Below are 16,663 nucleotides of genomic sequence, written 5' to 3' on the forward strand. Positions count from 1 at the left end.
ATTTCAAAAGCAAAACTATTAAAGGTTTGATTCTATTTCTTCCTAGACCAAGCATCTGCTTCACTGGGTGATGGGTGTCTCTTGACATCAAATACATGTGAAGCTAAGGGAAAAAACCATCAGGAGAACAGTAACATAATCTAAAGAAACAGTTGCAGAGTAATGTCTGTGTATATCATCTTTTGCCACTCCGTCGATACCTACCTCAAGCAAACCAAGAAGCTTGAGATTTTTAAGTCTTTGATTTTACTACTTCTCTTACCTTGTTTTTTGGTTTTATTTAGTTGATTTTACTACAAATTTATAGCAGGACAGTTTTCATGTATGTCTATTGCATATCCAAAAGCAATTAAAGTGCTAATAGTCAGGTATTTACAATTAAACTGCTAATAATCAGATTATTACCTGCAGAGGATATTTAGCAACTGCTGATGTCAGAAAATAACCTGAAGCAGGAGAAAGATGAGTTCTGGTGAACAAAGGTTACTAAAGAGATTAATCTAAAAGCAGCAGTTTAAGTAATCTAATGCTATATTTTCTTTTCAAGACTTTCCACTAGGATAAGAATGAGATCTGGGGTTTTTTACTTCTTATTTACATTTTCAGCCTTCTTCATAGACAAATATTTACTTACCTGTCTTAACATGATTTCTTGTCACTCTGGAAAGGCATTCACATAAACCATTCAAAGCAAGTCATGCTTCTGTACAAAAATAAACATATGTTTCAAGTGGGGACAACCAGTTAATCTACAAACCAACTTTGCAAGGTGCTGGGCACTCAACTCTTCGTGACTTCAGTGGGCAATGAAGGTGCCCAGCACCTTGCTGCCTCAAGCGCAAACCTTTTCTCTGCACAGTAAAGCACCTATCGATTATGTACGTGACAGGTACTTCCTCCTACATTAGGGACAAATGAAAACAGAAACATTTCTTCTGATAACATGCAGTACTTCTTGCTTATAATCTGTTTTCCACCACTACAATACAGTAGCACTCTTGATAAACAGAAATCCATTGATATTTAGTCATAAGCAATAATTTAGTTGCTTTGTGCCAGAGTATATTGCACACTTAAATATGCATCTTAAAAAAACCTTCTTTTTTGCCATCTTCAGTTTTGAATGCTAATTGTCACGCTCATACAGCTGAGAAATTACATCAGGTGTCATAGTGCTGGGAAAGCTCTTCCATGCTGTTTTGCCAGTACACTTCAGTCCTGCCCTTCTGCATCCCTGTTATTCCAGCCTTTGCCCTCTCCTGAGCAGACGCTGCCAATTGTGCTAAATTGGGTAGTGGTTTTGGAAGTGAACAAATTGGGACTAGAAAAAGACCCCAAGCTCATTTTCAATTTTGTTCTGAGCTCCTATTTGAACTCAAGTAGTTAGGAAAGCAATAAATAGGCCAGGGCCATAGGGGAACAGCACTTGATGTACATTTGGGTCAGGGGCTACCACTAGGATTTCTTTTGAAATCCAGATGATATTATATTAAAAAAAAATTCAAACCACAAAAAAGTTTTGTATGGAGCATTTTGGCTAGTCATACACACAATACTTACTTAGATACTACAATAACACTGCCATCAGTACTGCAAAATAGATAAAGAATGATATTTAGAACAAAGTTTCTTTTACCCAATCACTTACACATCGTAAACTTACCTCCCTAAAAGTCTCTGCTTCTATTTTAAAACAGGTATTATATAGTTTTATAAATAATTACTCTGAAAGATAGTAACTGGTGGAGGCCTTAAATCAATTTTTAGCAAAATCTGTATTTTAGTCTGTAGTAAGTCAATAATAGCTGAACAACAAAATTAACATTTCAGTCTATCATTATTATATAGATTCTTAAACTACAGTCATCGTGATATTATCCAAGTTTATGATAGTAGCATAATTAAGCAAAATAGTAAATCTCTTTGTCCTTTTTTTTTGTTCTGCTTTTTTCCATCAACAGAACATGTTGATGGAAATTATGTTGTTTTTCTAAATGGAGACTTTATCATTTGGATTTTGGTGGGCTGTTTAGTTCAAGTTTACTCTACTATTCTCATATACAGGCTGTAAAGAATTTGTATAGGCAAGGCTGAAGAAACAATTCTTGAGCTTGGATTGGAAGGCGATCTGGTTTACGTGCAAACGTGCTCCCTGGCATCAGGGCACGCTGGGAAGCATTCAGCCCATGGCGGTGCCAATGCAGTGGATTTACTCCCACAGAAACTTCCTCACTAAATCTTCATGAAACATATTAAAAATATAACCTTAATATCTCTAGCTGAAATTCTTGGAGCATCAAGAACAAGAATCAAGCCCCGTCTTTAACAGAGTAACAAAGTGTTGCTATCACAGACATACCCAGGTTATCTTGTTGGACAACATATTTCGTGAATTGATTTTACATGTTCTAGGTGTTGGGTGAGCCAAAGGCCAGGAGAGATTTCCTTGTTGCTTTGCCAATATATTATAATGTCTTTATTTTAGAGGGATTCACTCACTTCTTCTTTGAGGAACTTTTAATGACAATACATAATTACTAGGATGTAAAGCACCTTTATGTTCATTACTGTCATGCCTTTTGAAAAAACAAAGGGGATATTTCAGTATTCATACAAGTAGATTTGATTAAACAAAAAACAACCGTTGTTTATCTTGAAACATCCACCTTTGCTATTACGGAGATAAGGTCCTTCTCCCTTTGCCCTTCAGAGTACCACCCTGGTGTTTTTTTACTAATCGTAAATTTACTTCCAAGGAGAAAAAAAATCTCAAATTGTTTACAAAGTTACCAGAGTGGCATGAAAACTAATCAAAGGCGCTTATTTTCACGTCCTTTCAGATCCTGTTTGTATGACTTGAGCAGTCTGCTTGCAGACCTTTTGATGATACAAAATATGCACGTTGGATTAGAAAGAAATTAGAGAAACAGTTCAGGAAATACGGATGACAAAGCTTAATGCTGCATTATTAAACAGGGCCGGAAAGGTTGGTTCCAGAAATGTAATTTTTAACAGTAACATGACACATGGTACTAGGTGGATTGCATGATGGGTTGCCACCTTGGTGCATAGGGAGAAAACTGCAGAAAGGTAGCAATAAGGGTACATTGGCAAAATGTTCCATAGTCAATTCACACCACTAAACTTAAATACCAGAGTGAATCTCATGACCCTTGAAATAAATCTAAAAAGTCATCTGTCAAGGAACTGACTAAGCCTTTCTTTGAAAAGGGAATATAAAGTTGGAAAAGTCTGTCAGTATCTGCATCAATAGTATTTGTTGGCTTTCAAAAAGTCAAAGGCAACCCTGAAAAAATGAATGCCTCTTGTCCATACAGTCCCAGTTCCTGAGGCAGGTTCCCACTTTGGTTTTAGACCTGTGCACAACACTTTTAACTAAATAGAAACAGTTTTCATTACACGAAATGTAGAAAAGCACCAGGTTATAAAGTCCAGAATGTCTATTTACCAATGGGTTTCATTCATACTTATTCCAGTGATATAAAGACCTCATATGGTTGTGACTTTATTTTTTTTTTTTTAATAAGAAAAGCATCTAGTCAGAAATATTTGACCAGGTTCCATATGAATGGTAGAAAATCCTGAATGGCTTTCTCTCAGCACTCAACCCTCTGGGGAGACCTCCAATGACATTGCCATCACAAAGAAGTGAACATGAAAAACTTCTGCGTTTCTACCTTGGCAGCATTCTGTAGCCTCTGAGCACGGCTCCATTGCACAGAAAGCTGCGCTTCCCCTGTCACGCCTTTGCAACCTGCAGCCAGAAGCAGCACTGCCCACGCAACCCTCGGTGTCCCCCAGCTAGCCAGGACTGCCAAAAATCACCGCTCCTACCTGGTAATAAGGGCTCTGCCAGGTATGGCACGCAAACAAACAAAAAGAAGCAGAGCAAATACGAGATTTGGCCTAGACTGACAGCCAGCACATTCCCCACCGTGTACGATGCAGAGAAACAGCATAAAAAAACTTTCCAGGGTTGATAACTTCTTCCTAGTGGTGATCGTTGAGTGCCACAGCAGCGGAGAAACACCTGTAATGAGACCTGCTGTGTGCTTCATTAGTAACAAACGTAAGAATATACGTACAAAACTGAACTGAAATACTGTAATTACAAGAAATATAGTTACTGTTTAAAGCAGAAACAGCTGGGGAGATCATCCCTTTGAACAACTGAGCGCACGCAGGATGCACTGCTAAACATTAAGCATTTTAAAGTAGTACTACCCAGTTCTAATAGTAAGATGACAAAAAACTTGGAGGACAAATGAAGACTTCATTAACTGCTATTACAGTTTTCTGCTTCTCTGCATATGAGCAGACATCTTCATTTTCACTCTCTCATCTTTTTGTGTTTTAAGTTTCCGTGTCAGCCAATTAAAAAAAAAAGATAAAAACTAGTAACTTCTGATCAATCTATCTTTTTTGAACATGGACATTTATTTGTTTGAAACTGATTTATTTGAGATCAGGTTCTGTGATGGAAAACACTAAAACTGCATCTGTAAGGGTCCTGTTTTCAATGCAGTTGTGTGACTGAGGCCATGTCAGGATTCAAATGAATTAAATTATTTCAGTTTAACAAATCCCTGCCCTGAGAACCTACACATAAATATCGCGTGACCGGTTACCCACTGCATCTCTCAGTGACTTAGACAGAATTAACTCTCATGATTTCTCAAACATGCTGTTTAAAAAGATTTCTAGAAAGGGCTATTATGTGGTCTTGAGCCAGCATAATATACATGTACTTTGCACAGTGAAAAAGACTTTCCTGTCTTCATTCCCCAAGGCAAACTTATTTCCTCTTTCCTTCCTGCTTTTCACAAGGGAACTGGTCTTTTTAAGACATGTAAAAAAAAAATGGACCTGGAAAAAGGGTGTTACTTTTAGAGAGATATTGGCAAGTTCTTAACATGTACACTAATGACTTTTCATTATTACTAGATCACTGGTGTCATCTTTTTGTTCTGTACGTAGGTACAGGCATGAGCACAAGAAAAAGCTAATAAAACCCTGCCAACCCCTATCTTTTTGGTCTGGAATTTATCATGGACTCCAGGACTGGAGGCACAGGAGGGATATATGCTGTGAAGGTAAACAAAGCTGTCTGAGCGATTTCTTTTTCAGGCAGTAGCAACATTTAACCTGGCGTTTTAAAAGATGATTCTCACAAATACGGTTAAGTCATGTATTCAATTCTGCTCAACTACTGGTGTGAAATTTTAATCAAAAAACTAGAGAGCTCATTCAAAAAAGAAATTAGTGAAAAAACTTTGGTCGTCTCTCATCAGTGAAAACTGATTTAGTTATGCAAATTACTGCTATGAATATTAAACCACTGATGAAAGGTTTTTAATGAAGGGATCTTTTGTTTTGGAAATGCAAGGGTATATGCTTTAATTTCTTGCTAATTTACTGTTCTTTGATAATGTTCGCATTTTCCCCAAAGTGACTTCACTGATGGGTTTAATACTGTGAATAGAACTACAGGCCAACAATACTGGTTTTGACAAGCCTTCCCCTGTGTAACTATAGATCATGATTTGCAGCCCCTTATGCACAATTCTATTAGGGTGAATTTTGTCTACAGGGCTTTCCATGAAATGAATTCTCATTTTAATGTTAGCCTCCTGCAGTTTTTAATTTTTAATCTGTAATATGAAATTGCAAATTTTACAAACATCATTTGAAAAAGCCACTAGGACAGAACCGAATGCCAAAGTTTACATATTGCCTAATTAGACTGTTATGAGAAGCAGCTTATCAATGTCAAGCCAAAGATCATCAAAAAATCCAATTACTAATTTGAAAAACACATATATTTATAGGTTCATTTTGTTTAATTTGCATCCGATTAGCTTAATAATTGTTTAAAAATTGTATTAAGGTTAATAATTTTGGTTCAGTTAGCAACACACCTGGGCTGCCAAAGTGGTTTAGCAAATTAGTCGGCTACCCCACCTAAAATAAAACTCAGTTGTAATATTTTCCATCATAAAGCACAGAGAACTCATTACTCAAATGACAAGGCAATTTTAAATATGAAAAGGTATTAAATCCACTTACTAGCTGTCTCTCTTTACAGCTGTATTACTGGTCAAATGCTAAGGAGGAAGGGGCACGGTCTGTGTGGGCTCTCCCAAACCTTTCGGGGGGATGCCCCTCATTTTACAATGCGGTATGTCATGTCTCTTACAGAGACAGCCAAGGTCTGCTCTGATAACCTAACAGCGCAGGAGGATTAAAAGTCGGCATTAAAAGGGGAACAACAGTGTGCAACGCAAAGGTTTTTTTTTCTTTACAGTCAATTTAAGTGAGACTACAAAAACCTGCATTTATAATTATAGCAATGAATAGATCTGTGAAATAGGTTTTACAGGTGGACCTGATGATCTTAAAGGTCTTTTCCAACTTTAATGATTCTATGAAATAGGTGCCCCATCCAACATTACTTATCTATTTTAACCCACGCGAAATGTTCATCATTCTCCTGGTCCTCCCTGATGTTGTGCCGGTGAGGTCAGTGGCATCCTGAGAAAACACAGCAGCTTGCCAAGAGGGAACTGCTGAGTCTATGAACAATCCCGATCCCACGGACCATCACAGTACACCTACAGACAAAAACAAGCTGGGAAAGATGGAGTGGGACAGTGGTGTCCGTGTTCCGTTGGATGACATGAACGGGCCTCTTCTCACCGCGGCAGATGAGCAGCCTTTGCCCTGAAACTCAAAAGTCAAACTCAGTCTGTGGCTTCCTTTATTAAAATGGGAGCGTGGTTGAGAAGGGCCATCGTTTGCCTGGGGATGCTAGTCTTTCCCTTTAGTTAATGGAAAGAAGTAGGCTTCTCTAGAGGGTGAATGAGAGCAGAAACCCAAGCTTAAGTGCCCTGGAGGAACTGCCATGTCTCTGCTGACTGCACAGGGATCTAGGGAAGCAAGTCTCTGGATGATCAAATTAGTCTTTCTGCCTGCCTCATTCCCTAATTGGCATTGGGTATACCAACTAATGAACAATGCATAGTATAACAAAGGAAGCACACACTGGAAAAGGAGAAAAATTAGCTGGTGCTAATTGGTGGTCTTGACTTTGCTGATAGTAGTCACACACGTTGTAAGAGGAGGGTTACAAAGTAATGCACATACTTTAAAAGACACCACAGCATACGTACACACACACACACACACACACATATATATATATTATTATTTAATTCCATCTTGGTAAATTGAAAGACTTGAATGTCAACAGATAGAAGTTGATGGTTTTTCAGCTGGTCCAGCTACCAGATTAGGCAGATGGAAGTCTCGGTTTTAGTTGTAAACTTAGTTGCAGGCTTTGACTGAAAACATGCTCTCAATGGGTTCAATTAAAATCACTTTGGCCCTTGTCTTATGTATGATTTCTGACAAAATGATCTGGCTGACCCTCCTAGAGGGTTTTCTCATTTTCCATTATTTAAAAATAGGTCATTCAGAGCTTTATGAACACGTGCAAAATATTAATTACAAAGTTCATGCAACACAGTTTTGGTTAGCTTGTGGTCAAAGAAAAGCAAGGATTTATGACAGCATGCTTTGCTTCAGAGATATATATGGTAAATGCTCATAGGTGGTTAAGAAGAGCCCAGCCTTTAAATATAATTTACAGCTCTAATTAGTTGATTTTAGAAAATATGACCTTCTTAAGGGCAATGAAACCTGAGTCTTTTCCTGGTATTCATAAACATTTTAAAATACTTCTAGAGTTGCAAAACTAAGTATATTTAAGATGTAGCTGCAACGCCCTCCAAAACTAGCAGAAGAGGAGATCACGAGCTCGTTTCTATGCCATACAGTAGTTATTTAGGTTTCCTTATATGCTTCCGTACTTACAGAGCAGCCTGGAAAAGGCTCTTAATTGCACAACATCTCAATTTTCATTCCACCTATGTCTTTTCCTAGAAAATGTGATCCCCTCACTGAAGGAAATACTACTAATAATATGAAATACAAGGCTAGATATTAAAATTAAATTGTTTTATTAGAAATACACTTATATTTAGAAATACTTTTCAGACAGCTGCAAATCTGTGCAGTCCTTTTATCTCCTACTATCAATGGCAAAACCCAGTTTATTACTGGAAATCATGTACAAATTTTTTGTTTAATGAAGAAGTTTCTTTGTTGCACCTTTATTAAGAAGTTTCTCTTGCAGTGCAAAAAAAAAAAAAGTGTGTGTACACTAAAATAACAATCCAACAAAATACCGTGTCTGTTCAAGCATTCAAACTTGATTCCACTTCTTTTTCGAACTATTGCAGTTCAGTGAGCCCAGACACCTCCTAATGCTTAGACATTTGTGTTGAAGGATTTGTATCTGCAGCATGTTTTAAACTGCTGTCCTGAAGTCAAAATAGGGGTTTTTATTTCTAAATGAACACTTATGAGACTTCTTTCACATAGGTTTTGCTTTAAATATCCATACATCTTAAGGAGGTAAAACAAGCCATGAGGTATATTTTTTTGCCAAGATTTTAATTTTGATTACTTGATCTTAGCATCATACTATAAGTTTTAAAATGTAGCAATTTTATTCATGTGATTCTAAGAGAAGCATTAAAAGTAGTGTTAAAAATGCTGGTTTGTTGCCAGTGCTTCTTTCTTAATATATAAAGACACGGGAATATTTGTCTCAAAGTACTTAAGTTTCTTCTGGCTTTGGCTAAAATATTTCCATATAATCTAGAGTGATCTGGACAATGTGATCCTGCATTATGATGCTCAAAATCAGATGTCACTGGATACTGAAGTACGTTTTTTCCCTCCCTGTGTTTATTTGGGACGCTTACACTTAATTCTAAACTCTGACTATAGTTCTCCAAGTTCATAAGGCATCTAGCAGGAAATATAATTTTCAATTTACTTTCTATGCTCCTAAATAGTACAATTTATTTTTTTCTAAGTGTAAAATATGCGGGGTGTGACTCTTGAAACAATACAGGCCTGCCTTTAAGTATCACATAACATAGACCAGTTTTGACATGAGGATCTGCCCACCTTTTCCCAAGTGGCCAGTAGAGAGGACACCACGTACAAGAGTGACAACCAGCCCAGCCCAGCAAGTGCACGGCTTTCCACAGCTCCCTCACAGTTTTTACTGGGTTCTTTCCCCAGCTGGTAAAACGCGTGGTGGTGCAAACGGTGTTCCAGCTCTAATGAGGTTGCCCTAACCTGTATGCTTACGCATGAAAAACACGTAAAGAATTGTGTTTTGTAATAACTTATGGTTGCATTTGCAACAGGTTGAAAATTCTGCTATTAGAACTAGTTATATATTGAAACGGTTTGTATGCACATCTTGTTAAAACTGATAGTTTGTGGTGAAAGATTGCAGAGGGTTTTATTCATTACCACTTCTGCCTTCTACACTGTAGAAGCTATGGCTACCAAACATTAGTCTTGGACTACAAGGCTGAACTTTAACTATGCACTACCCTGCATTCTAATGGAACATAACAAGTCCTTCTTGAAAAAAAAAACCCACCTGTACTACATTAATACGGAGAACTTGCTTAAACTCATTTGAAAAAAGGTAAATTTATAATACTAAAGATCAGATCCCTACTTTTTCTTGGGTTTTCCAGTACACTGATGTTTTCCAATTTTTGGTATTAATACCTACTGCTGTTTATCATACAGACAACTTAGCGAGGAAAAGTAATGCTGATGGTGCTAGTCACAGATAGACAGGTACTAATACACCTGCTAGGCATAGTTACTCGTGTGAACCATAAAACAGTACTAGTAACATCTGTCTTGAGTAACATAAAAAGCTAGCAGATGACCCAATACACCTGACAGTAAAAATTCTAGTTGGATTTTCGTTACCTTTTTTAGTACTATCAAAGGAAAGGTTACTTCATGAGATGTTTCTCAAGTTTCTTGCCCCCACAAACGTAAGCCTTTGAAGTGCATGTATCTCTAGTTACAAGCCTGATAATATTCACTAATTATGACTTTTGGAGTTGCATGTAACCTCACATGCAATTTTTAAAAGGGTGCAAGTCCCACCTGTCTCCGGTGTTGTTTTTTTTTTTTTTTTGTGACCTCCTCTGAGTACCAGTCATAAATTATATTTTAAAGAAACAGGAAAGGAAGATGAAGTGGGAATCTATGGAGACAACATCCTCAAAGATCATCAATTACCTGATATCTTTTAATCTTTGAGAATTGCCTCCATCAGATCTCAGCCTTTGGGAAATTATCAAACCTGATAATGTTTACAACTCGGCTTCAAGGTTAACAACTACAATCATACTGTTCTCTCAAAATAGCATTGCACCTTAGTGTCAAGTCAGGAGAGGAATGCCATGGAAAGATACAAATTAAAAGGTGGAAAATTCAAACCAATACAAGTTTTCTTTCCACACCTCATGAAATTAAACAGCTGATCTTGCTGTCAAAAAACTCTTTCAAGCCAAGAACTTACAGTACTCTGAAAGGATATTGGATATGAAAGAGTGTCAAGAACAGACAGAACTGTGGCATTGATAACTTTGCAAGTTTGAAATATTAAAATCCAGTTTCGTTGTCAGGAATTTTTTTGAGGTTTTTAAACCCTCCAAGACAACCAAGTTGCTTTTTCAACCTTGTTTATATAATGGAAGTAGAAAGCCCATATATTTTTAACAAGCGTGAAGATTAGAGTATATACAGGATTCCACAGTGAATTGATGTAGACCAGTGACAATCAATAGTACAGACGCTAAAATGCCATCAAAAGGATGTTCATACTAACACTCCTAGTGAAATAATGTCTCCTGCTTAAATAATAAATACCCTGGAGGTATTTCCAAGATGTGTAGGTGTGGCGCTTAGGGACATGATTTAGTGGTGGACTTAGCAGTGTTAAGTTTATGGTTGGACTCCGTGATCCTAAAGGTCTTTTCCAACCTAAATAATTCTATGTTTCTAAATACCATCAAAGGTCACCTTTCTTTATTGAAAACAAGGTTTAAAATACATATTTCTGCTGGTTCAAGATCACTTAACCAATTGGAATACTGAGTTGACTAAAAGCCCCGCCTTAGAAGGTTTTGTGACCAGATTTCATAAGGTGTGACCACACTCCTAAACACAAAAGACAAGAAATATTCTGTCTGTATATTCACTATCTTACTATATCCATGTAACATTTTATTTAAAATTAATACAAAATAACAGCTTTTAAATATTATCCCATTCCTGAAAAAAAAAATGTTGATCTAATATTAATATAATTGCTGGTATTTCTGGTATATTATTGTATCTTTTAGACATAAAAAAACCATTTGGTTTAGTCTTTCATAAAGTAATATTCAAATATATTAAACTAGAAAAAAAAAGGAAAAAAAAAGAAATCCTGTGTACTGTTTGGCACCACTTAGTTTCTTACACTGTTCTTGTTTTCCCCTCTCTTTGGTCTAAAGAAAGCACACTGATGATGAAAAGGCTAGCAGTTATGGTTTTGGGGTTCTTTGTTACCTGACCATGGATGTTCACCATGATTATTTACTATCTATTCTCTAGTCTTTTCTGATGTATAATAATCTTTTAAATAGACTTGTAGATACAAAAATCTAGATATAAATACATAGAAACATGTAAACGCAAACATAGCCATGGCTAACTAAACACATTTTTATGCATCCCTGAAACCCAAAGTCATTATAAAAAAAATATGAAAACTAATATTTTTTTACCATTCTCAAACACAAGCTTTCTAGGACCAAGGCATTAAAAGCAGGGAGGCATACACAGAACATGAATTATATTCTTTCAAAATACACAATCAGAACATCCTAGTTAGGTGGAGAAGCAATCCACATTCCACTATCCAGGACAGCAACACTTTACTGCAGACAAATACATTACGGCAACACCTGAGACTTTGCTCCCTCCTGATCTTAAGAACCGCAAAAAATCTTCTGATACTAGAGGTCAGCTGTTTATCCATGTTTAATTTTCAAATTATGCCCCTTAATAATTATACAAATGTTTCTTTAAATGAAATACAAACCGTGTTCTTCCAACAGTACACTAAAAATTTAGTTGCATCTTTGCTGTAATCCCTTATAGCTCATATTTTGGGATAGAAAATGACACTATAAACTCACATCCCAAAGGTAAATAAATTGAAGTAGTTGATAGAGTCATAAATATCTCCCCCCCCAATATTTTATAATTTATATCAAGTATGAACATTACAACGTCTTTGAACTTTTTAAAAATAGTTTAACTTTTACTTTAATTCAATTCTGTGTCCCAAACTTCTGCACAGGGACCCTTGTTTTTCCCTGGAATATCTACTTCTCATAAGACTTAGAATCACAGCTCACTTTTTAGAAGACATTTTGGCATAGTAAAGCAATCACAATTTGCATTCTTTAAGGACTCCACCACGTATTTGGGTTCATTTTCTGATTCCCAGTTTCACAGAAAAGAAAAAGTCACAAGTGCTTTACCTGATTTCTGTGTCTGCCCAGCTGATTTAATGGTGTCTCAGGATGATCAAAAGCAGATCTTTCAGAAAATGCAAAAGCCCTACCATAAACAAATTTAAAAGAGTGAAACAGTAATTTTGGGAATACTTTTGTCAGCTGTTTTGCAGCTCTACAGGTGTTTTTTTTTTTTAAACAATGCATTCAGTTTCCTGAATAAGCAAGAATATCTGGCTGCTAGTAGCATTTATAACCTACAGAGTATATATTTTGGAAATATCAAAGGTTTCCTGAAAGGAAGTGAGTATAGTTGTAAATTCAAGAGACAACAAATGACATATGGCATGGGACAATAACCACACAATCATATTTGACTGTAAAGTGTTTGAGGAAAAACTAACTTAAGACACATATCTGTACTCAAGAACAAATTGCAAGATAATTTTTGTGTGCTTTCTTACAGAAAATAATTCTAACTTTTGTATTGTCCCTTGTTATGAACTGAGGCTTATGAGATGAGGGCATTTTCTTTCTGTCCACCTGAATTACTACGATGCTACAGCTAATATTTGTCATTACAAGGTGGTTCTTCAAAACTAACACTTTCTTTTTATTTATTTATTTATTTTTTGCTAGCTCTCAAACCGTCCTGCAAACATTTGTAAAGCAATGCTGTGTTATCTCTTAGTATCCTTGCATGTTGTACTGGAGTGCTAGCAGCCAGGAGATGAGTATAGTAGTCTTGGTCCATGGATTACCATTCAGTTAGGAACAGAATACCAGTTCTTCTTTACTGATGCTTAACCCCCAATAAATATTACAGTAAAAGTAGTAAATGAGTTCACTGTCACACAGATTTTAAATGTTTATCAGGTATTAATTACACAGTGGGTTTAGAAACAGATAAACTGAAGTAACAGAAAACAATAGTTACTATTACTTGCACTGTAACTCTGCTCTGAAATGTGAACTTAAATTCAGCTGCATTTCATTCAGCTAGAAACCAGCTAAAATATTTAACTAGCTCATACCTTAGAATCTAATCCACAGATAAAATCTATGTAAATTTGTATTTAATTTTGAGTATTGCTTTCATTGAAGGAGATCTTGACATGGGAATGTAAAACCTTATTTAACTATTTTCTCCCTAAGGTCACATACAAATCAACTCCAAGCAATTCTCCAAGGATTTAGAAGATTCATAAACTCAACCCACAATGTAGGTAGCAGGTTCTGACACAAACCTCTGGGAGAAGTGCAATGCCTCTATCTGACTTGAGAAATTCTGCTGGTCGCTGCATGCTTCCAGGCAGAATTTGGTCAGAAAGCAACCTTTCCTCCTGCTAATAACTGGCCTATTACTTAACTAAATATAAATAATTAAAGTACTATGAAGAAAATGTTATCTATATATCAGCAAGTAAGAAACTGAACTTCTTTCTACACTGAAAAAAATATTTATATTAAATACATAACTTTGATAATCATACCTTGCATATGCATAGAAAATAGAAAGGCTTTAAGGGAGCTGAGGTTGACAGTAGGCTTGGGATGGATGGATGGATCATACTGCAGCAGTCACACATCCTCCATTCAAAAAGGCCGTTCGAACCATCTGTAGAACCAATGAAGTGCACTGCACATAAGGATGAAATCCAACATATTTAAATACCAGTCACGCCACAATAGCTCACTATTTCCATTAAAAAGAACATTAATAAGATAGATACTGAGTATGTAGGAAAGTGACAATGGTTGCTTTGATCATTTAGAATTCTGGCAGCGGACACTGAAGAATGACGGGAGGTAATCACCAATCTTAAACTCCCTTTTTCTTAATCACTCAACTTCAAAAATACACATCTTTGCAGTGAAGTAGCTTCAACTTACACTGACAGCAGTCTTCAGAGAAACAAAAGAAATGGCCAGAAATGGCCAGAAAAGTGACTGCCTTTGAAAGCTTGTTGCTAAGCACATACATTCACTGCTTCCTGACTTTATTTCATGTCCCATTCTTTTCTTTATTTCATAAGAAAATCAAAAAGATCGATGATGCAGAAAAATTAGCAATGAACTACTTCTACCATGTTTCTTTTTTTTAACTACCAACAATGAAGTGTCACTATAGAATACAGAGAGATAAGGTAATTTGAAGATTTTCTAGAGGAAAGAGAACACTTGGTTCTTCAGCTAACCCCTCAGTTAAAAGCTTTGCCTCAGTTCTTCCTGGGAAGTTCATCACCAAAACTTTGGAGCTGTGTTTGAGGTAGACTTGCAATTTCAAATTATTCAAGTGGAAATGTAGTTGCCAATATAATACAATTCCATAGAACTTGAATCAACATGAATTTCTACAAAAAAAGCACTACATAAATCTGCTTTGGAAATGTTCTGAATAGCAAGCAAAGCAGTAGTCTGTGCGTGTATATGCTCTCACAATCACACATAGATTTGTGCAATAGAACACATCAGCCAGTTATTTTATTCTCTGATTAGTTTTCCTGGTTTGCTGAGAACATTTCCACAACTGATGTAACAACATCACTTACTAAGAGGCTTATACAGATTAGTATTTTTTACTTTAGGGATTTCCCATCCTACCTTATTCATGTCTTCATGAAACAGATCTGGAGCTCCACAGATCTTCATAAGGATACATGTGTTCCTAGCACTACAAACAAGTAAGAAGTTAGTCTTACACCATGATCTAACTTTTGAGATCTCTCCTCTTTTCTGAAAAGTAGTGGGGGTTCACTCCTTAAGGAGAGACTGTGCCGTCCACCTTAGATAAGACTGTGATTAGTATTCCTTATTAGTCTTTAGACCAAATCCCTGTAACAGTGAGGTAGCCTGTGAAAGTAGGAATAAGAAAATAAAACAATTCCTGAAAGACAGTTTTGGCTACAAGGGGAGAAACATCAGCCATTGAGGAGAATTCAATTTGATCTGGCTCCTTTTAGATTTCAGACTAGGACCAAACACAAAAAAACCCATATCAAACAGTTACTGAATGAAAGAAAATAAAAAATACCCAACCAAAAAAGCCCCTCATTAGTATCAGAAAAATATACCTTACTGTGTACCTGTATTTTCCAACCATGCTATGTAGTTTGTGTATGCGCTTAAGCGGAGGAGATCTTTTTCATTTTAGGTGAGATGGTAGGACTTTGCTTTCCTCTGAGATTCTACAGCTAAAATTTTAGGGATGCCATGACTGGGGAACAGAGTTTAAAAAAACAAACAAACAAACAGAAACTAAAACATATTCAATTTCTTCCATTGTTTATATTGTTCAGGTAATTATTTTTTTTTTTTACTTTCCGCTGTATTAAATAAATATATAGATACGATTTACTCCAAATCACTTCTCTGTCCCTTCTGAGAATGAAGTGTATAGACTGCTGATCTTCAAATCCTATTCAAAAACCAAAATATTTTTCAGTTTACTAGTCAAATCAGACCCACAAAACACTTGTTTAAAATCTTTAAAGCTTTTACTGTAACATGTAGAATCACTGGTTTTGTGACATGAGACAGTAACAGATATTGTCTTAAATCTGTTCAGAAACAGAGAAGCCTCAAAAGAGTATGGCTCTTTCTATTACTATTAATTAGGACTAGGTTAGTTATTAGAGTAGCAGGAGAAAACCAGCTATCACCTTCGGAGGGAATTTCTTGGACTGTCTAAATAGGCCATTAGGACCCATTTTGTTAAGAGAGACATTGCCTTCTCTACTGTCTTAGCAGACACAGCCAGCTGTTAAATTATAGACTATTTTTTAGTGATTACTTATGTATTTAATGTCCATTTACTTAGACTGGGTATCACTGCTCAACAGAAAACAAACATAGAGCAGTTACTTTCTTGCAGATTGGAGTTCAAACTAATAAACCCAATTAGCTGCACACATAGCATGCTTGAACACCGCATCACTGCGCTGATAAGCACGTGCACAGTGACAGGCTGGATTCTAGCACGGTTTGTTAGCCCTAAACTCATCAGCAGACATGTGCTGACTGCAACTGAACTGATCAGATAAGTATCGTTGGACTTAAAACTGCTGATTGGAAGCCTGCAGACTGGAGAAGGAATGCAGAGCGCCAGCTCGGCTCTGAGCAACACCTACAACGCACCAGATGTGGTCCTCCGAATGGATCTGCAAAAGCCAGCTATGACTAAGCAG

The 16,663-nt window shown here is 36.4% G+C and overlaps 1 long non-coding RNA gene across 1 annotated transcript in view; it reads left to right on the forward strand.

The window, feature by feature from the left end:
- Positions 1-16,663, forward strand: part of LOC308069357 — a 47,845-nt gene that overhangs the window by 27,496 nt on the left and 3,686 nt on the right. Inside the window, exon 1 of the long non-coding RNA XR_013930350.1 lies at positions 1-16,428. This exon is cut by the window's left edge and continues 27,496 nt beyond it. This is a non-coding gene — a long non-coding RNA (uncharacterized lncRNA). The remainder of the gene's footprint in view (positions 16,429-16,663) is intronic.

This window comes from Falco punctatus (genome assembly GCF_963210335.1).
Source record: "Falco punctatus genome assembly, chromosome: 9".
NCBI classification, from domain to species: domain Eukaryota; kingdom Metazoa; phylum Chordata; class Aves; order Falconiformes; family Falconidae; genus Falco; species Falco punctatus.